The following is a 22,782-nucleotide window of genomic DNA, read 5'->3' on the forward strand; positions in this document are numbered from 1 at the left end:
CTGGTTGACCTCTGTTAAGGCAGCTGCAACCTTCTTCCAGATGCTTGCCAGCTCTGGGGGACCCTTTTACTGCAAGGAATCGGCCCCAGGACACCTGAACTTAGGACAGCCTTCTTGTCCCTGGCAAAGATGTCACCAGCTGCCCCCGCCTCACTGGGCCCCCTAGCCCCACCCTTGCAGATGGCCAGGCAGTGGTCTGGAGCACGAGCTGGGGATAATCCTGGCCCTACCTTTTCAGGGTGCTGGGAGGAGCAAATGAGCTAAGGAACCTAAGGCCTGGTAAGTCCATTAGGCATTCCCTCTTCCCTCTCTCACACTGTGTGATTCACTCTGTGTTTCTTTTCTAAAAGGACTTCACTCACGGGCATGCGCTATGTCTGTCATTTTTCTCATGCTGTTTAATTTTTAAAAAACTACTTGTTTTGCATGAGTCGTTCTTCCATTCCTTGTCTTATTATTATCAGCACTTTCAACTACTTTGCCCAGAGGCAGGGCAAGGTAAGGATTGCAAAAATCTAGACCCAGACTGCCTGAGATTGAACCTCTGTCTATCCCTTTCTTGACCGCTAACACCAAGGAAGTTATTCGACCCCCTGTGCCTCAGTTTCCCCATCCCTAAAATGGGCATGGCAACAGTACTCATTTTATACAGATCAAGTTAATTACTATTGCTAAAGCACCTGGAGCAGTGCCTGGCACGGAGTAAGTACTGCATGAGATCTAAGTATAAATGAAAACAACAGTGATGAGGTTAATACTATTTCCCCCAACACCTAAAACCAGAACCCAAATGCGCTAGAATAACAAATGAGGGAATGGCTGTGGCTAAACACAGAGCTCAAGCACTCCAAAGTCATCTGGTGTCTGAGGGTAAGCTTGACGGGAGAGCTTCCTTTGCATCTATGAACGTTCAGAGAGCAGGAGCTGCGTATGTGTTCCAGCTCTCTGATTTTACCAGAAGAAAACTTGCACACCAAGGCAATCAGTGCTACATCAAACAGAGGACCTGGAGCCCGAGCTAGACCCAGAGCTTGCCGCCTTCCCTGTCCCTTTAGTGAGTTCCATCGGTAACTGCTGTATTGATCTGACATTGTTATTGACCTTCTCCACAACTGGCAATCTGGCTTCTCCACATCCTGGAACAGTATTGCGTTTCTTATCCTATGGCCCCCTGAAAATATTTCATGTCTCAAGAGGCACTAAATTCAAAGTACCTAGAAGACATTAGCTGGGTTTTTTCCTTCTACCAGTGGGTTTCACCTTAAATAGAATACCATTAATATTACCAAAAGAAAAATTAAAAGGAAACAAAATCAACTAGTTTGAACACAAAACAACCAGAACATTACAGAATTTTTCTTGAGGGGCACCTGGGTCGCTCAGTGGGTTAAGCCTCTGCCTTTGACTCAGGTCATGATCTCAGGATCTTGGGATAGAGCCCCACATAGGGCTCTTTGCTCAGCAGGAGGCCTTCTTCCTCCTCTCCCTCTGCCTGCCTCTCTCTGCCTATTTGTGATCTCTCTCTGTCAAATAAATAAATAAAATCTTTTTTTTTTTTTTTAAGAATTTTTCTTGAAAAACCAGCTGTCCTTCAAGGGTCACTCCAATAACACCTCGTAGTTCCCAGATGCATTCTGTGCATTGTATTGTAACTGTTGTTTTATTTCTCTGTCTCTCCATTCTCTGAAATCTTCCCAGTAGGGACAGCCATCATCAACTCTGTGCTCCAGGCCAGGCACAGGGCAAATCTCATAAATATCTTTGCTGTCTTGGAGAGTGATGTTGACTCAAACCCAGGAAGGTAGCGTGTCCCAGAGCTTGGCAGGTGGACGTCGGCAGTGCATCAGAGGTTTTTAGGTGGAAAGAGAGATGATTTTAGATAGGGCGTGTGCAAGGTATTAAACAAAAACACTGATTCACATAATGAAAAAGTTATTCCCCTGTTTCAATGATCCTTCCATCTTTCTGATTCCTTCAGAGAGAGGCCTCTCCAACTCCCATATCTCAGTCTCCACCGTCCGCCCAGCCCCCGAGCGTCTCTCGGACAAGACAATAAATCTAAGAATCAGAATGGTTAGCAGACAAAAATATCTACTTAGAATTGAAGACATTGTTCTCACTACATCTCTTTATAACCATCTCTTATTCACAGCAAGCGAAAACAACAGCTTTCCATTCTGGTCCTTTCGGTGAGCGCTGGTCCTGCTCAGCAAATACCTTACATCCCCGCTCCATGGCCACGCCCTTTTGCAGTTAGGCGGGGCCGCGGGTTGCTCTTGACCTGCCAACTGAGTAGTAGAAAAAGCAGATGCTACTTTCAAGGCTGAAACACTCTTGAGTCTGCCGGCAGCCCCTCCCGCCTCTTCTGCCACAGGGATCTTGGAGGGCCACCGAAGGGGAGGAGAGCCCTTTCCTCCACCCAGCTAGGTGCGAGAGCTGGGTCTACAAAGTAAACCGACAACAGGCAGATTAACAGAAGAAAAGGTATGCAAATGTATCAATTTGAAATATCTTGTGCTTGGGGCATTGCAAGAGAAAACATGAATGCCCCCAAGTTCAGTGAGATTTGAGAGCTTATAGACCATCTTCGCAGGGGGAGTGGGGGAAGGGCAACTCACGGGAGAGTAAAGGATTTTTCAAAACGGTGAATGGGCCCTTAGAATGGGAGGTGTGATCCTTTGTGACCCAGTTTGTCTGGGTGTGGTGTCCCCCTCTATGATTAGAATCAGTCCTCTCTGGTCGGTGCAACTCTCAGGGAGGGGGTTTAGGACAGTTGAGTCCTTTTGGAACCTCTGTATTTAGGCAAATAAGGGGAATTCAGAATAAGCCTGTCTTTTCCCTGCCTTTGCTGTTTTTCAAGCATCTTCAACTCAAAATAATCAACATAACAAAGTGACACATAGTTTGGTAGCCCTTCCTGAAATTTCTCCAGCACACCAAGAGGGGGTGGCATTAGAAAGTGAGGGGCCCTTGTCTAGGAATCATCTTCCAGGACCACTGCCCTGGAAAGTTATCGGACTCACACTGGATTTCACATAAATAAAAAATCGCCCTTTGCTGTGTTAAGTCCCTGAGATGTCCGGGTTTATTATTGCAACAAAGCCCGTCCTATCCTGACAAATACAAGGATTTAAAATTTGTTTAAATTCTAAAAGGAGTGCATTTAAAGAAAATACGACACGATGGTCCAGGGTTTAACAGAATTGTGAAAGTGATACTCCAATGCCACTTAGTGTTGTGTCATCTGGAAGCTGGTCCTCCAAGAGACTTGAAAGCCTTGGCATAGGTCCCTGGGACGGGGTCAAGTGCAGCCTTAAGGCTACAAAGCACAACCCAGGGAAGTGGGAGGGTCAGGCACCAAACCTGAGCCTCTGTCTCCTAGGAACCGGCCTGGATTAACCAACTCTAATCAGGGGAGGTAGTATCGCTATGTCCATTACGGGCTGGGAGAAAAGATGGACAACATGAGCGTGATGTACTCTTTCTTCCTTTTCTTGTAGGAAGCTTGACTTCCCTAAGCCCTGTTGCTTCCCTGGGTTGCAGGTGTGATTCAATGCCATGTACTTCAAGACCAAGTTTTCCTTTCCAGTCCTTGTGTTCTGATTTGGACTGAAGTCCAAATTATTTGTTCATTCTCATTATACCAGACATGGAAATGGAGGCACACGTATGTTGATCTTGGAGGTGATCTGATACATTGGTCAAATATTATACTGTTTCAGAATGGGAAACAAGACCCATGGGGTTGATTGCTTCCAAATTAATTCTCTTCCCCGAAGAAAGGTCTGGGAGGGGGGGATGGATCTTGAGATTTACATATGTCTGGGGGCACCTGAGTGGCTTAGTCCATTAAGCATCTGCCTTCAGCTCAGGTCATGGTCCTGGGGTCCTGCAACGGAGCCCAGATCAGGCTCCCTGCTCAGCCGGGAGCCTGCTCCTCCCTCTACCCCTCCCCACCCCAACTCATGCTCTCTCTTCTCTTTTTCTCTCTCAAATAAATAAATAAAATCTTAAAAAAAAAAAAAAAAGACTTAGCTATGTCTAGGGCCCAGTGACAAAGGAGGAAAAATGCAAAACAAGTCTAATTCCAACACTAGTTTAGCTGTTTGCCTTTGAGCAAGTTGCTTTCCCTCTCTGTGCCTGTGTTTTCCATGCCCCAAATGAAAGTACTAACGGTTACCTCTACCAGGTAACTAAAACTGTTGTGAAAGCAGATGCTAGGTACAGCAGTGCTGTCCAAATGGCATCAGTTTGAGCTAATGTCTCTTGAGTTCTCACTACATAGTAGACGCTGTACTGAGTACCTGACCCACTGAGTAATTCGACCTTCAGAGCAGGCAAATTCAGCAACCGTCATCATTCCCTTCCACTGTGGAAAAACCAAGATTTAGCTGGAAAGAATGAGTAACCTCCTAGAATTGACTAAGTCCCTCCATTACTAAGTGGTGGGACCAGAAGTCAAGGTCAGGTGTGTTTGACCACGGAGCCCTCACCCATGGCACTTCCTTGCCCCTGGAAAGATCCCCCGGTGCTAGGGAATGCAAAGTGTAGGTTGCTGTTGACAGCTTGATGTGATTCTTGGGACTGTCACACAAGCCCAGGTTTTTAATCTATGTCCAGCCACATAGGGTTAATCTGAATAATGGGAACAGGGCGGGAACGGACAGGCGGCAGCCAGCACTGCCCGAGTGCACCAGGCTGCTTAGCAACGGGAGAAAACAAGCTGTGCTCTAGAAGGAAGGGAAATGAGCTTCGGGGGTGGGTAGGAGGAAGGAGGGAGGGAGGGGGCGGAACTGGGTCCTGCCAAATCTGGGAGGGTGCTGGCGCTTGGAAGGAGCGAGAGGGTCTTCTGAGGAGGACGCACCCACGGTCACTGGTTTCTGGTGAGGCAAGAAAGGCTCTGCCAGGTGGTTCTCATCCGCCTGTCTCCTTAGTTCTCTCTCCACAGCCCTGCGGATGCTGTAGGTGATAGCGGGATCTTGAAAGTTTAAACTTGAATATTAATTCACTTAACTGATCCGAATACCTTCTCCTTATTGTTACCTTGTCACTATGTTTATGGAATGTCAGGGCCAACAAGGAAGACAGAAAATGAAAATACCTGATCATCAAAGTGCAACCTTACCGTGGTATAGAGACTGCTCATGGGTGGTGAGCGGAGTGCGAGCTTTCGAAGGGCCTGGAGAGTGTGAGCACAGCCCGTGGGTGGGCCACCGAGAGCACGCAGCTCTCCAAAGCCAGCATCTACTGGGACCTTAAGAGGAGAAAATTCTAGATGATTTAGAAAGTTCTTTTTTTTTTTTTTAAAAGATTTTATTTACTTATTTGAGAGAGACAAAGAGAACATGAGCCGGGGTCTGGGGGAGGAGAAGAGGGGGAGAGGGAGAAGCAGACTCCCTGCTGAGCAGGGAGCCAGACGCGGGCTCGATCCCAGGACCCTGGGATCATGATCTGAGCTGAAGGCAGACACTTAACCAACTGAGCCACCCAGGAGCCCAAAGATGGTTATGAAAGTTCTAATGAAGCTCCACTCACCCAGGACAAAAAGTATGAGACATTTCACACTTCCATCTAAAATTTGTATGAAAGTAAATAGGCACACATCCTTCCTTAGAGGGGGTTATTCTGTTCTGTGATGCAATTAGAGAGTACAGAGAAGCTCCACTCCACCCCCTCAAATACCCCCAAGAAGATTTTATTACATTTCTAAGGAATTATTGTTCCTTTGGTAGGTGTCATTACATTAAAAAAGGAGGCATTTTGAAGTAGGATAAAATGAAATGCTGTCTGGAATGTGCTTTAAAATAATTCAACAAAGAATAAAAAAGAAAAAGGAAACGTCGCGAATCATTGATAATTGTTAATCTGCATGATGAATCTGTGAGGTTGTACTATTCCTACTATTGTACTGGTCTGGCTATTTTTATGTGTGTTATGTGTGTTTGAAATTTTTCATGAAAACGAAAATGAATTCATAAAACAGACACCAGAAAACTTGTGAATGTGCTCAGGATTTTTTCCTTCGGTTTAAGTAACTTTAAAACATCTGCAAATTCCAACAAAATCTTCACACCCAAAATCTCTCTGTGCTTTTAACACTTTGTGAAAATTAATTAATCAGAGGACACTGTGATTAAGGTAAGGAGTTAGGATAAAGACAAATTAAGGGAAGGGTTGCTCTCGGAAGAAAGAATAGGAACCAGGAAGCTGAGGTTTGTAGAAGTGCAGAAACCATGCTGTGGGTTCAGGGAGAGTTGGTGAGAATGTCCTCTCAAAGGCATTCTTTGATGGAAATAACAAGGTATCACAGATGGAAGACCGGATATCTGGGCACTAGCCTGGTCCTTGCTGTTAGCAGGCTGTGTTTCTTTGGACATGGCGTTTGTATATTCATTTGTCAAACATCTAAAGTGCGTGGGTTGGGGGAAAAGACACACATAGCACTGTTTGGCCCGGAAGTTGCTTAGCGTTACTTGGGGCTGATGCTAACTAAAGAAGCCCCATAGAGCATGGTTCAGCTGTGAGTGTGCACGGCGGGAAGGCACTACGGAGTTGTAGAGGCTGCAGTGGGATGTGAAGGGAGAAAGGAGAGCCTGAGCACAGGTAGAAAGGGGAGATGTGTATTGTGGGAGAAAGGAAAGGCACACGAAGATGTGTGGAGGTGAGCTACAGATCTTCACAGATCTAATGCAGCTGGAGCAGGGCATGGGGGTGGGGGTTGGTGACGGTGTTGGGATGTAGCATATGGAGAATCAGGCTGGCCAGTTCCACTTGACAATTCACTCAACAAATGATTACCCAGCCCCTACCATGTACTGGGCAATGTGCAAGGGACCCAGGAAACCACAGCAAACAAGGCAGAGAGTGTTCCCATCTTGGCAGAAATCACACTGGTGCAGGTGAAGAAAAAGACAGGAAAGAAGACTAATGAAGACAGAGTAGGAGAACAAGAGGTATAGAGAAGAACCGGAGGCTGGAGGTTGGGAGAAGCCTCCAGAGGCTGGCTGGGGAGGGGGAGGGAGAAGACCAACCCCCCACCCCCGTTCTGATTTCCACAGACAGAAGGGCTCTAGGCGGATGTTTGAGTTGACCAGCTACTAACTAGGCTCAATGCTTGATCCCATGTCACACCACTGGGTGACACAGCTGTCACCAAGATGAAGAGGACACACCCACAACCAGGGCTGCCCGTAGTCACACCTTGGCACACGAAGGGTTACTCCTCCTGCTTGAGGTTGCCATCTCTTTCCAGGTGTCCCAGCAACATGACCCCACTCCACAGAGAAGGACAGACCTCACCCCACCAGCTGGAAATCCTTCCTATTATAAAAGAAACACCTTATCCTAAAAGGAACACTGCAGCACAAATGGCAGAGCGTGGAAAGTGCCGTTGTGTCCTTTAATTAGCCCAAGAGCCATGTTCTGGTTCCTGGTGCAGGCTGGGCGTACAGCCGTTTGCATCCGTTCTGCTCCATTAGGCTAATTTGTTTTCAGATATAAATTAAAGTTGCTGTCCCAAACCCACGGTGCGGTCTTTTCACAGAAACACCCCATTCTGTGTTTAATGAGTTTGCAGGTTTTGGAGATGCTGAGATATCTCTTTGATTGAATACTCCAGCTAAAAGAGAAACACTGCCCACTGGAGCACAAGCATAATTAAGCCTTACGATCTAGGGTGGTACGTCCGGAAGCCACATGCCTGGGGCAGGTCAAGCGTCTAACTGCTTCTTGATGTGGCATTTGCCATGACACTTTCTGCATCCAAAAACACTTGGCCACTGGGAACGCCCCACAGGAATGCCACTGCCCCAGGCCCTATCGAGCAGCGCTAAAATATCAGGAATCCTCCGGAGGTGCCTGTAGCCTTCTGGGTTGCTTAGTGCGGGAGAACGCACCCCCTCACTGCTGTAACTGCCTAGGATGGCAGAACGCACCCCCTCACTGCTGTAACTGCCTAGGATGGCAGAAAGGCCCCTTCCCCCGATATGTCTTTCCTGTTATCTGTCTGGGTGCCACAGTTGTCACCATCAGTGGCTTTGTCAACACAATGGCTCTTGACTAGGGATGGGCTGGCCTGGCTAGATAATTTGTGGGACCCCGTGCAAAAGGCAAATGTGGAGCCCCTGGTCCAAAAAATAAGGGGAAAAAAAGTGCCCTTGGGGAACTAACCTATAGTTTTTTTCCTTCTGCTCCAGTCTCTACCTCAACTAGTTACGGTATTTTTTTTATTTGCTATTTAAGGCCATGCCAAATAAAGAAAACAAAAATTTAAATTGTTAGTATGAATTCTGCAATGCCAATTTTAAAGGCAAATAGAAACGCGTGGAACTCATCCATGAAATCACCAAAATTACACAATTTGCATGTCACAGCTCATACATGCATATGTATTTTGTTCTTACCAGAACCGTCTCCATCCTGCGGGAAATAATCTCAACTTGCTTCTTTTTTTTATTGGTTTAAGCGAAAGTCCCCAATCAATATAGCTTTTATTGCCTCTTTAAAATATCACAAATACGTCTGAAAAATCATCCATCATCTTGTCATTTCGGTAGCTGGACAACGTAGGCCTTACTCACCAGCCTGATGAACTCTTCCTTTTTCAGAAACCTAGACCCCATTCCCAAATTTTCTGATACCCTCGTTTTTTTAATGTTGCGTCTTGCCGAGTCAAGGCAGCTGAGTTGGATACAAGTTCAATGCCATTTCCTTCAAGAATTAACTCATCTCTCTAGGGCTTGAGATACTGAACAAGTCGTACGTGGCCTCATCCAAACGCTGTGGATGTATTTTCCACCCAAGAAATTTCCGATTTTAACAAGAGAAGCATTCTCCTGAATAACAACGTTGACGGGGAAGTGAGCACACGCTGACCTGAGCTTGTAACGGAAACCCAGTGCGACACGCTTGACTACTGATGGTGCGGACAATAGCAGTTCTTTTCTAGTTCCCACCATTTGTCAACTCGAAGCCTCTTTTTTTTTTTTTTTTAATTTTTCAAAGAGACCGAGTTCTACATTGATGGGACTGCAGTCCCTCTGCAGGGTTTCTCTGGTGCCCTTCGCAATAAGGGTGGATCCCTTCGGAGTGATGTCAACATTTTTTGGAATGTTGGCAGTCTGATTGCCAAGAATGGTGTTCTTTCTCACAATAGATGCAGCAAAGGTCTAAACTCAGTTTGCTTCTTGATCACACACCTTCTTCCAATCCTGTCTGGCTTCAGCTTACTTAAGAAAAAGGAAAGAAAAAGGAACTATGGTCTGGCTTGTCTTTCTCTTTCCTTCCACATCCTCATATCCAGGACAAGTGATCCTAACAGCTAATAGTCATTTGTCAGTGTTTGTTCCCACATTTTGACAAATGGACCATGGTTGTGTAAGATCTTCATGTGACGGGGGAAATGGGTGGGGTAAGGTGGGTGAGCTCTCTCTGCGTTATCTTTGCAACTTAGCTGCTTATCTAAAATTATCCCCCAAATAAAAAGTGTATTAAAAAGAGAAAATCCTGAGAAGCTCAGTCTATTGGGCATCTGCCTTCAGCCTGGGTCCTGATCCTGGGATTCTGGGATCAAGGTCCTGGGATCAAGTTCTACCTTGGGTTCCCGCTTAGTGGGGAGTCTGCTTCTCCCTCTCCCTCTGCCCTTCCCCCCTACTCATCCTCTCTCTCTCTCTTGTTTGCTCTCAAATAAATACATAAAATCTTTTTTTTTAAATAAAGGGGTTTTTGTTTGTTTTTGTTTTTGTTTTTTGCATACATCTTGCCAAGAATTTCTAAGTTAAAAAGAATTTAAGGCATTCCAGCAATATTTACCTAACTTACCAGGTCAGATTCACCTGGGGTAAATTACCATACCCGTCTCGTTTTCTTTTTCTTTTTCTTTGTAAGATTTTATTCATTTATTTGACAGACAGAGATCACAAGTAGGCAGAGAGGCAGGCAGAGAGAGTGGAAGAAGCAGGCTCCCTGCAGAGCAGAGAGCCCGATGTGGGGCTCTATCCCAGGACCCTGAGATCATGACCTGAGCTGAAGGCAGAGGCTTTAACCCACTGAGCCACCCAGGTGCCCCACCATACCCATTTCTAAGAGATTCTGGTTTATTAGATCTGCAGGAGGATTGGACCCAGGACCGGAGTTTTAATAAGCACTACCCTGAGGAGTCTTATCAGACAAGTTTGGGAAATATTGTACTGGAGTGCAATGGAATTAGGCTAGCTTTAGGAGTAAGGTAAATTCAAGGCCACATTCCAGCTATGTGACCTTTTATAAAATATACCAGATTTGTCACTTAACAACTTTTCTATTTGCCAGTTGTGTGGCCTTTGAGTCAGTCACCTAACTTCTTAGAAAATTTGTAGTGCTATTGTCATACTATAGAACCACTGTGACATTTGGATAAGGTACATGTAAAAAGCCCAGCACAGAGATTGGCCTATTTAGGTTTAGGTTTCAGTTGGCCCAAACACCTTATATTCTAATGTTTTTTCTCCAGAGGAGAACATAAGAGGTTAATAAACTGTGACCATAGTTCTTAAACGAGTGATACCAAGACCCATGACCTTTTTGCAGAATATTATTAATACCTAGGGAGTGGGAAATATGATCTCCTCTTTAAGTTCCCCTTTATTTAGACATTGTGCTTGCTAATTCGTTTCCTAATAGATAATGGAGAGATATTTGCCCTTCATTGTGCCAAATGAGGAGAGTCAGTCTGGATGTTTCCCTAGGCTTCTGCCTGAGGGAAGGTCGCTTGATTGCCTGTACAGAGGCCCCAGGCACAGCTGTGGCATGTGAGCAAAACCCTCCTGCGTGCGCCCCCTTCCAACCCAGCCCCCCCAGTGCAGACCCCAGAACAGCTGGGACATTGGATGAAATCCCTCCTTTGGCAGAGGACAGGAAGAGTGTGGGTAAAATATGAACCCTGCTCGGCATTGTATTTCACGGGAAATAAAGGGACAGTAAACTCCTCCTTTGGCTGCTTTTTGTCTTTTGATGTTCTGAAACATCTGTCTCTTTGGGATGGAAAGACTCACCCTTAATTTTGACAAGTTCTAAGACAGTGTGTCACAAATTGCCAGATCACTTGTCTCTGATGAAATAATACATTAAATTTTTATAATGTGTGGGTATTAGAGGAAAATGGTTAAGGCACTGAAAAGATGAATGTGGCACAGGCATTGGCCAAGAAGATAATTAGATTAAGAGGGAATAAAGGGTTGAGGTTAAAGATGCCGCCTTAGGCACAAGGTCTTAGCGGACGTAGTCAGAAGTTGAGGGTTGTTTGTAGAGAGAATGGAGGGTCATCCTTTATACAATGAGTGGACATCTCTGGTCTGCTTCTCTCAACATCTCTGATTCATGGCAAAACTTATCCCACCCCCTCACTTTCCACCTGTCTGCACACATGGCTGAAAATGGTGGCCCTAAAACCCAGAGCTCTACCTTCTCCAAGCTCCAGCCAACCAAATAGCTGTTTGACACTGCAGCTCCCAAAACAAAATTCTCTTGTGCCTAGCTTGAGTCAAAGATCAGCCAGCCTCAGGGAGTCATGGAAAGTAAGTGTGACCCAAGTTTACAGTCCTTCATGTGGTTGGTGGGGGGGAGGAAGGAGCAATTCTCCAAGAAAGGGGCTTGGTCTCTCAGAGACCCCAAAAGATACTTACCACAGGTGGAAAATGACCTGCTAGTGTTAATTCAGTTTTTTTTTCTTTTCTTTTCTTTTTTTTTTTTTCTTTTTTTAGCACCTTGGTTATCTTCTTCATGTCTCCTCTGTTCAGCAATCCGTCAATTCTGCATTACACTTTCGGATGTTGGAATCTGGATGAGAAAGGAGATAAAGTGAAGGAAGATAGCAATTTTAGCTTGAAAATTATCTACAGAATAGAGGCTACAGATGCATCCAGAATGCTGTCAATGTTCTTTCTCTCTCCATGCGCTTGACCTTCACATTGGAGAAGAAACACGCAAAGCCGATTTGTAGCGTGGAGGAGGGCAAAGGCACCTTCACCCACCTCCCCAAGAGTGGGCTCCCAGAGCACAAGTCTCCGACGGAAACCACAAACAGGAGATGCTATAAACTGTGCACAGAGGAAGAAAGGCAGGGTGGAAAGGTTAGAAATGAAAAAGGATCTGATAGCAGGAAAGCTGGTTCAAATTAATGAGACAGTGTGAGCCTTGATATTCTTGATGGATGTCAGTGGTTAAGTGCTAGCCGGACCTTCTGAGATTACAACCTCCATTCAAACCCCAGGCCTAGATGGCAACCTGAAACCCAAGGCCATGGGCGGCAGCGAGCATCTGTGAGCCCAGCATGGATTAGTGCTGTGGCCTTGGGGGACCCCTCCAGGCGGCTGCTTCCTCCCTGTGTACCACTTACCCCGAAGCCAGGTGTGCTCTGGGGGCGACGACAATACCAAGTAATTAAGATAAAATGTTCTTGGCTGTGTCGAGGGCACATTCTTTTCTGACAAGAACAAAGGGTTGGTTGATGAACTAATTTTTGGTGGGGAAAACTGCAGCATCTATTATTAAATGAATGCTTGGGATTTTTGTTTGTTTGTTTTTCAATAGCCCCATTATAATTTCAGTTCAGATACTCCAAAGCTCATGTTCCCTAATTTATTATCGCTCGCCGAGGTCCTCTGGGATACGGTAATTGAATTTTACTGGCGTCATTACCATATCCACAAACAAGCGAGTGTTCTGAGCTCAATCAGTCAAAGCCTGTTTGCAGGGCCCACAGGAGACGTGCCCAGAGCGGAAGTCGATCCCGGCCCAGAAAGACCAGCGGTGTCCCTGGCCAGGGAGACGGGCTACTGCTCGCTGCGAACCAGGCTCCCTGCACTCAGCTCTGCGGGAGCAGTAGGAACACGGGGGGCGCTTAAAAGAGAGGACAGAAAAATATGAGGCTCCAAAGACATTGCCGCCCGAATCAGCAGATTGTAATCCCATTGCAGTCAAAAATAGACGAGCTTCGAGAGGCGGGCTGTACATACTTGGTTGAGAACCAGGAAATTCCTCAAGGAGATGTTAAAATTCCATCTTTTAAAAAAACAAACAAAAGAGAAAAAAAAAAAAAACCCAGATGGACAGCCTACATCCTCTTCTTCTTACTTCCCAAAGAGGAAAATAAAGTCATAATTTTAGACACATGCTAGGGCTACGTGAATACACGGAGATCATTTGAATCTGGTCTCCTCATTTTACACCAGAGGCTCCATGGGGGTAAAATGAAATCTTACCTCACTGTGATAATAACATCTTTTTAAAAAGTCACATTCTTCAAAGATTTACCCTCAGATACTTAGGGAAGCAGCGAGGCAGGATGAAAGGAATACAGCGTGCATAACGATGGGCTCTGACTCACCGCCCGTGTGAGCCCCTGGGCAAGTCAGTGATCTCTGAGCCTTGATGGCTGCATCTAGAAAATTGGAGTAGTACTATAGGCTTCTGGGAGGACTGAGATAAGATATGCCAGCATCGAACAAAGCAGTTACCCGACCTTAGCTGAATATCATTCTACCTTGGCATTTGTCAGGGAGATAGATAATGTATTTTGACCTATTTCGTACAAATGGGGAAGCAAAGTGGCTGAAAAGACGGGATGCTTCTGCAGGAGCTGAGCCTCCTCAAATAGTTCCCACCATCTTTGAGAGCACAGGGAATGCGGAAGGCCCCTCCAGTAAGCACACCCATATTTCTGAAGGCATCAGGCCAAGGACTTTGGGTAATTTTTCTGGGCAGCTAGAATTCTCATACCACAGGGACTTTGCAAAAGCTTTGGGGACTTAAGTCCTCTTTGACCCAGAGATCATATTTCAACTCGGATACTGTCAGTGTCCTCAAAGGGATGACTGTCCTGGTAAACGCTGAGGGAATCCTACCCCTTTGCTCCACAGGCTCTGCTTTCCCATGTCTGATTCTTCGTTAGGAAAAAAATTTAACTGTTCCCCTGGTTCTTCTCTCCGTTTCCTGTGTCTTTCCTGTTGCCTTTAATTAATAGGAAGATATCCCCAGGGCGCCTGGGTGGTACAGTCAGTTCAGACTTCGACTCCTGGTTTAGGCTCATAGTCGTGATCTCAGGATTCTGAGATGGAACCTCCTATCAGGCTCTGCACTCGGTGGGGGATCTGCTTAAGACTTTCTCCCTCTTCCTCAGCCCCTCCCCTCTGTGCTTGCTCTCTCTCTCTCTCTCAAATAAATAAAAAAATCTTAAAAAAAAAAAAAAGGTACCCCCCAACTGAACCAACTCATTTCTGAATTCTCATGGGCTGGATTGTGTGTCCTCCCACTCTACAAATTCAGATGTTGAAGTCCTAACTCCCAGCACCTTAGAATATGACATTATTTGGAAAGAGGGCCATTGCAGATGTAAGTATTGTTAAGATGGGGTCATCCTGGAGTAGGGTGGGCCCCATACTCCCTCCAGTATGACTGGTGTCCTTATATAAAGGGTAAATTTGGGGGCACCTGGGTGGCTTAGTTGTTAAGTGTCTGCCTTTGGCTCAGGTCATGATCCCAGCATCCTCGGATCGAGCCCTGCATCGGGCTCCCTACTTGATGGGAAGCCTGCTTCTCCCTCTCCCAGTCCCTCTGCTTGTGTTGCTTGAGTTGCCTCTCTCACTGTGTCTCTCTCTGTCCAATAAATAAATATAATCTTTTTTAAAAAGGTGGGGGGAATTTGAACACAGGCACACGGGGAGAATCCTGCATGAAGAAGGCAGAGATTGGGCCGATGCATAAACTAAGGAAGGCCAAAGATCTCCAGAAGACCACCAGAAGCTAGGAAAGATGCATGGAGCTGACAGAATCAACCCCGACACCTCGACCTTGGACTTCTTGGCTCCAGAATGGTGAGACACTACATTTCTGTTGTTTGAGCCAATTTGGGGCACTCGGATGCAGCAGCCCAAACAAACTGAAACTGCGACCACTTCTTTCCGGAAACAAAGCCTCTCTCCCCTTATGAACCTTATCCCAGGACTGCTATGGACCGAGCATTTGGCCCCCGCCCTCTTGTACCCCTTTCCCCTCAACAGCCTCCATGGGGGCTCTGCTTCACTATCAGCTGAGCAGGCTTGGTGCTCTGTGTGCACTCAGGTCCCCAAATTTGCCTCTAAACTCCAGTCCAGAAAGCAGATAGCACTATGTGGGGGCGGTGGGGGAGGGGGATAGATAGCACCAGCATCATCCAAGGTCACATCCTTCACCTCTGGCCTCCTCTCTTCAGATGGCAATCATAGTCTGAGAGATGATAACACAGATTGTCTTTGTTTTTCAGCCTTATTCAGCTCCCTTATAAGGAAAAACTATGCCCCTTGAAGTCTTGCAGATCGGAGTGGTTATTAGGAGTCTGAGCTTGCAGACTAGAGATGGATGTCATGCAAAAAGTTAAAAGTGGAAAGAAAATGTAAAAAATGAAACATTCTTGCTCTCTTTCTGTCTCTCTCTCTCTCACAGACGCACACACACACCGCCACCACCTATAACTACAAATTGTCTCCCACTGGATTGTGCCTCCTTTTATGGATGTGTATTCGCAAGAATAGATACATTGGTTTCTGTCCCCTGGGGTAATGATGATAAATATGCCAAGGTCAATGGCTTCATCAGCCACTGAGCCCGCTTACTCTGGCAACGGCAGATAATCATTCACCTGGTGGGACTACTTGCCTACACTTCAGTTCATGCCTCGTGGTGTTGCGGAAATGTTTCTTATCTCACAAAAACACTTGTCTTATTGTGTCTTTCTGGTACCGAAAGAAATTCATAAATTACTGCTGGGCCTTGGATTCTTAAAAGAGTCTTGGTCATGATTCCGTAGGGCAAGAAGTTACTAAAGAATGGAGACAAGGTGGAAGATAAAGTCACTAGCATGTACACAACAATATTCCGTTCCGTGTCCTAGAAAGTAAAAACTCAGCTTTTGGAGACCCAAAAGATATAGTAACTTCTTTTCTAATAGGACTAAGCCTTAATTAAAAGAAAAAAAAACTACTAACATTTATTGAGAACCTACTATGGGAAACGCTCTATGCTAGATGATAGGAATACCATCATAAATGATGCATAATCCCAGAGCTGTTCTCTGTAACGTGAAATCTATAAATAGTAGACAAGGGGAAAAATGTTACATTTCCCAAATGTTCACCTTTTGAGAACTGTATTCCTATAATAAAGACAGAAAAAGTAGAGTAAAAAAAAAAAAGAAAAGAAAAAGTAGAGTCGTATCATACCACCATCTTACATCAGTTTCCCACTGTTGCTATATAAATGCATATCTGGGTAGAATTATGGCTAGTAAATGACTTGCCCCTCTACACAAGTGTGTGTCACTTATGTGAACAGTGTCTAGCATGTGTGTCTCGGTGGGAAAACGTTGAACAGCTGCCTTGCAGCACTCATCAGTAAGCAGGTAACCAGGGACTCAACTCGGAGTTCAGGCCCTGTGGAAACACAAGAAGAAATACAAAATGAGGTTCGTGTGCTAAGGGAGCTTGCAAACCAGTGGAAAGAGCTGACCCCGTGGTGCACAACAGTGACCCATCAGTGTCAAGACAGAGTGAAGCGTTTGTGTCTAGGAGATGGACGGCCTGTCTGTCATTAAATATTTAAGGACGAATTGATATCGCCCTTGGTGTATTACACAGGTTGAGAAAAATAGGCCAAAGATAAAGGCCCACCTGCTTTGAGATGATTTTTAAAGCGTTACATTGGAGGGTGGGGACAGGGATGAACTATTCCCAAGGACAATCCCTTGATGTTTTATCAGTGGTCATGTGTACACACGGGGCAGCAGAGGGTCGGGGTTGACAGCAAGAGCTCTGGAGTCAGGCAGTCTGGCTTCCCGTCCAGACTCAAACACCTCCCCACTCGGGATTCTGGGTCAAAGTACATAATTTCCCTGTGGCTCAGTTTCCTCATCTCCAATGGGGGGATAGTAACAGCGCCTACGTCAGAGGGTTATTCTGAGGACAGAATGAATTAGTGTGAAGAATGCTCTTAAAATAGTGTCTGACACAATATACGTGCTTGTGAGAATCTGTTAAATTAAGTAAATTCAATATCTTCTGTCCCCAAACAGCCAATACTTGGGTCTTACATGCTCACTCTACGTAACGTCCACCTTATATGTTTACATAAATGAAATAATCCATATATAAAGCCAAGATAAAAGTCTCAAATACAGCGTCTCCTTTCTGTAAATTGGTCCATGGCATCAGGTAATAATACCTTTGATGTGGGCAATATGAAAATTCAGTATTCTTATTTTCCCTGTGACAATGCACTATAATTTGTCTGTCTAAAATTTTGAGATCTGGTCATTCTTATACGGTGTCAAGTTTGCACAGTCCTTGCCAGAAGAGAGGCACTATTCCAGAAAGCACAAATCCTACTGTAGATCATTTCTTGGGCTCTTCTTCTACCAATTTGGTTTCAGACTGAGCATTTGTTTATAGTTCAATGTGTGCATTAGAAAATCATTGCCTTTTATAAGATAAGTTCCCTTCCTAAGCAAATGCACCACAAAGATGTCTAACTGAGAATTCATGATACCATGACTGGGGATTTTCTCAAGCTGACATGAAGAACCCCAAACACAGGGCTTTAAAAAGTGCATAGTTCTTTCCTCTCCTTCCTTGAACTCTTTCAGACATTGAAACGTCATCCCGTTCACAGAGATATTCATAACAAAAGGAGTCTCACATTAATTTTACTTGAAAGGGGTCCCTAGTCTTTACCCCATGTTGGAGAGAAAACAGTTAAGTAAAAGAAGACCTATCACTAGGCGTTAATCTGCATATATGTTAGCACAAACTCTTGCACAAATTTAACTTAAGAACATCTGTCTATGTGTACAAAATCTCCAAAAACAGTCTGCTGAATTAAGAAATCTTCTTACTTACTATGCATAACAAGTTCTTCTGAAACAAATGATTTTCCAAATTGAGGTTAAACATACTATTTGACAGATATATGTGCATGTGACTTACAAAACTTACAAAGGCAAAAAAGCACATAAAAGAGACTACCTATTGTTTAAAGATAAAACTAGATAACTATAGACTATAAATATACACAATAAAACTAGACTCAGAGATGACCAAGATGTTGAACCTTTCAGAAAGGGACTTTAATTCAATTTAGATTAATATATTAAAAGACGTAGTGGGAAGCTATGGAACATGCATGAACAGATGCAGAATTTCAACAGAGAATTATACATGTTTTTTAAAGGAAACGAAAGAAACGCTAGGGGAAAAAATCATATCAGAGATGAAGAATTCCTTAAAGGGCTAATTAGGAGATGGAACCTGTTGAAAGAAGATCAGTAAATATAAAGATAGGTCAAAAGAACTTAGCAAACTCAACACCCAAAGAACAAATAATCCAATCAAGAAATGGGCAGAGGACATGAACAGACATTTCTGCAAAGAAGACATCCAGATGGCCAACAGACACATGAAAAAGTGCTCCATATCACTCGGCATCAGGGAAATACAAATCAAAACCACCATGAGATATCACCTCACACCAGTCAGAATGGCTAAAATGAACAAGTTAGGAAATGACAGATGCTGGCGAGGATGCGGAGAAAGGGGAACCCTCCTACACTGTTGGTGGGAATGCAAGCTGGTGCAACCACTCTGGAAAACAGCATGGAGGTTCCTCAAAATGTTGAGAATAGAACTACCCTATGACCCAGCAATTGCACTGCTGGGTATTTACCCTAAAGATACAAACGTAGTGATCCGAAGGGGCACGTGCACCCGAATGTTTATAGCAGCAATGTCTACAATAGCCAAACTATGGAAAGAACCTAGATGTCCATCTACAGACGAATGGATAAAGAAGATGTGGTATATATACACAATGGAATACTATGCAGCCATCAAAAGAAATGAAATCTTGCCATTTGCGACGACGTGGATGGAACTAGAGGGTATCATGCTTAGCGAAATAAGTCAATCGGAGAAAGACAACTATCATATGATCTCCCTGATATGAGGGAGAGGAGATGCAACATGGGGGGTTGAGGGGGTAGGAGAAGAGTAAATGAAACAAGATGGGATTGGGAGGGAGACAAACCATAAGTGACTCTTAATCTCACAAAACAAACTGAGGGTTGATGGGGGGAGGGGGTTGGGAGAGGGGGTGGGGTTATGGATATCGGGGAGGGTATGTGCTATGGTGAGTGTTGTGAAGTATGTAAACCTGGCGATTCGCAGACCTGTACCCCTGGGGATAAAAATATATGTTTATAAAGCTGTAAAAAAAAAAAAAAAAAGAAAAAAGAAAGGATGAATACCCAAGTTTTGTAGCAACATGGACGGGACTGGAAGAGATTATGCTGAGTGAAATAAGTCAAGCAGAGAGAGTCAATTATCATATGGTTTCACTTATTTGTGGAGCATAACAAATAGCATGGAGGACAAGGGGAGATGGAGAGGAGAAGGGAGTTGAGGGAAATTGGAAGGGGAGGTGAACCATGAGAGACTATGGACTCTGAAAAACGATCTGAGAATTTTGAAGGGGTGGGGGGTGGAGGTTGGGGGCACCAGGTGGTGGGTATTGTAGAGGGCACGGATTGCATGGAGCACTGGGTGTGGTGCAAAATAATGAATATTGTTATGCTGAAAAAATAAAAAATTATTAAAATAACTAAAAAAAAAAAAAAAAGAAGTCATCCAAGCTGAACTACAAAGATTTTAAAAGTGTCAAAGGAAAAAAAAACTACAGACTATCCAAGAGCTGTGTAGGACAATATCAAATGATCAAACATACACATTATTAGATTTTCATTATATCTCAATAATCCTTGCTTAAAAAAAAAAAAAGAAGAAGAAGAATATCAAACCAAAGGAAATGGACAGAGAGAGAGAAAGAGAGAGAGCATAATAAGCTGACAACTAAATGCAATGCATGATCTACATTGAACAGAGGGGATAAAGCTTTTGAAAGGGTACTATTGGGACAATTGCTGTATTTTAAATATAGATTATGAATTAGAGAATAGCATTTTATTGGTGTAAAGATTTTTCTTGATAATCGTACTATGGTTATATAGGAGAATGTCCTTGTTCTTAGGAAACACAACTGAAATATTTAGGATAAAGGAACATGATGGCTGCAATTTACTCTCAAATAGTTAAGCAAGAGAATAATGAAGCAAATGGCTCAAAATATTAACAATTAGTAGAGCTGGTTAAAGGGTATACAGAAATTTTCTGAAATAGTCTTGCAACCTATTTTTAAGTTGAAAATCATGCTATATTTTTAAAAAATTTTTAGTTATCTCACTTTGGGTTTCTTTCTTTCTTCTTTTTTTCCTATCATGACAAATGTACTCTTTAACCTCCATCCCGTATTTCATCCATTCCCCAACCACCCTCTGGTAACCATCAGTTTGTTCTCTATAGTTAAGAGTCTATTTCTTGGTTTCTCTCTCTCTCTCTCTCCCTTTTTTTCCCTTCACTCATTTGCCTTGTTTCTTAAATTCCATATATGAGTGAAGTCATATGGTATTTTTCTTTCTCTGACTGACTTATTTCCCGTAGCATAATACACACTAGCTCCAACCATGTTGTTGTAAACGGCAAGATGTCATTCTTTTTTATGGCTGAGTAATATTCCATTGTACATATATACCACTACTTTATCCATTCATCTGTTGATGGACATTGGGGCTATTTCCATAGTTTGGCTATTGGATAATGCTTAAATAAAGATAGGAATGCATGTATCCCTTGGAATTAGTGTTTTTGTATTTTTTTGGTAAATACCCAGTAATGTATTTACTGGATGGTAGGGTAGTTCTATTTTTAATTTTTTCAGGAAGCTCCCTACTGTTTTCCACAGTTCAGATTCCCACCAACAGCACAGGAAGGTTCCTTTTCCTCCACATCCTCACCAACACATTAGTTTTAGCCGCTCTGACACGTATGAGGTGATCTCTCACTGTAGTTTTGTTTTGGCCTACGTCTGAGGATGAGTGATGTTGAACATCTTCTCATGTGTCTGTTGGCTTTATATAAAATTGTAAGTTTTGTTTAAAGAACCAAATAAGAAAGAGAGGAAATAATAATGAGCAACATTGACAAGATATAAAGAAGAACAGCCTAGGTAGAATTGAGTACAAGGCAAAAACCAACAAAAAGCTGTGTGTGCATGGATTCTGCAAGCAAAATAAAAATAGGAAAAGTAAATGACCCCACAAAGTGGGTGAAGGCAGTAAGAGTACATAAATAAGAACTTCCAAGAAGCAAACTATTCTCAGAGTGATGTTTTTGTTTGGCACACACAAGAATGCCGTGGAGTCCACGAGTATCAGAGACACCTTTACTGTAAAGGGGAGGCAGAGGCTGACACCACCTGAGCGTCAACCCAGAGCAGATGGGGGTCGGGGGTTACACTTAGCCGACAGCGTTGGGATATATTTAGCCATTTCTTCTTTCTAGGAGCCCTTCCTGAGAAACCAGGAATAGTGAGTGGGCGGAGGTAAGAGCCCCACATAGCTTTATTTTATTTTTTTTGTGTAAGTACTCCCGAAGAAGAACTACAAACTGTGCCTATGTAGCAAGGGAGCAAAAAGCATTCTGAATAGCTAGGAAATATCAAACTAGAGTTGTTAAAAACAAAAAGCTCCCCACCACCTTCTCCTTTCACGCACAGGGGCAGAGCCTCCTGCACCGATGATACAACTGGACTGTTAGGCATGCTTACCAGCTTCAAAGACAAAAGATGGGCCAAGGCTCAAAGTGGGTAATTTATGGCTTTGAGAGAATGGGTGGGGTCCCAGGAGGAGGATCTGGGCAGATAAAAAGCAGAGTTGATCTTCATTGTTTGCAGATTATGTATTTGTGGGCTCTCCTACTCACCAACATGTATTTGCAAACCCAGAATCAATACCCTGTGGTACCTTCACGGCCATTACAACTATTTGTGGACTCTTGCAGAGCTATGGGAAGTTTCAGTTGTCCACGCATGCCCCCTGAGGAGGCAGTGGGTCATCTTCCTGTTGCAGCTCTCCTCCTATAAGCAAGTGTCCCTTTCATAGTCTGTTTGGTGGTGACACAGTTCTCACACTTTCTTGCTTTTTGTTGATCTGCTGTTTCAAAATGCCCTCGAGAGTTCCTCAGTGAAAGATGACAACGATGTGTCCTAGAGAGCAAGTCGGTGTGTGAGGTCAACTCCATTCAGGCATGAGTTACAGAGCTGTTGGCCATGATCTCCACGTTAATGAATCAACAGTATCTTTTAAAATAAGGTGTCTTATTTAAACAGGAACAGGAACACTCACCAAATAAAAGTTATGTATCGAGACATTGATGGAAATGTGACCAGATGCTTGCAGGAATCCAAACCAGAATTTCCTCTCAGAGCAATGTCAGAATTTGTTCATTCAGTGTTTGCTGTGACTTTGTACAACATCACTTGTGTGAATGAGGGGAACTGACTGCTAGAAGGAAACATAGCCAACTCGCCTTGGTAGTTGATTTTGAAGACAGAGTAGGGGGAAGGAGCAAGCCTTATAAAGCTTTGGTCGGTTGGAAGAAAGTGTTACGGATTTAGAGTCAAGAGATGCTGTTGCTTGAAATGCTGGTGTATGACGATATATTTCTGTCTGGCATCTGATGCCATTTCACAGCCAAATTATAAAGCCATATTTCTGTGTCAATAAGGAATCACACCACCTGTAGCTTAAAATCTCTCAAACAGATGTAATGATAAATTTAGGTATTCTGTCCCAAGATAAAGCAACCAGATGAAGCTACATTTCCCCCT

At 43.9% G+C, this 22,782-nt stretch overlaps 1 pseudogene; it reads right to left on the bottom strand.

Moving 5' to 3' along the window:
• Window positions 1-8,571: 8,571 nt before the first annotated feature.
• Window positions 8,572-21,928, bottom strand: LOC125080507 (60S ribosomal protein L9-like; annotated as a pseudogene).
• Between the last annotated feature and the right edge of the window lie 854 nt (window positions 21,929-22,782).

The sequence above is a fragment of the Lutra lutra genome, chromosome 11, assembly GCF_902655055.1.
Source record: "Lutra lutra chromosome 11, mLutLut1.2, whole genome shotgun sequence".
Lineage (NCBI taxonomy): Eukaryota > Metazoa > Chordata > Mammalia > Carnivora > Mustelidae > Lutra > Lutra lutra.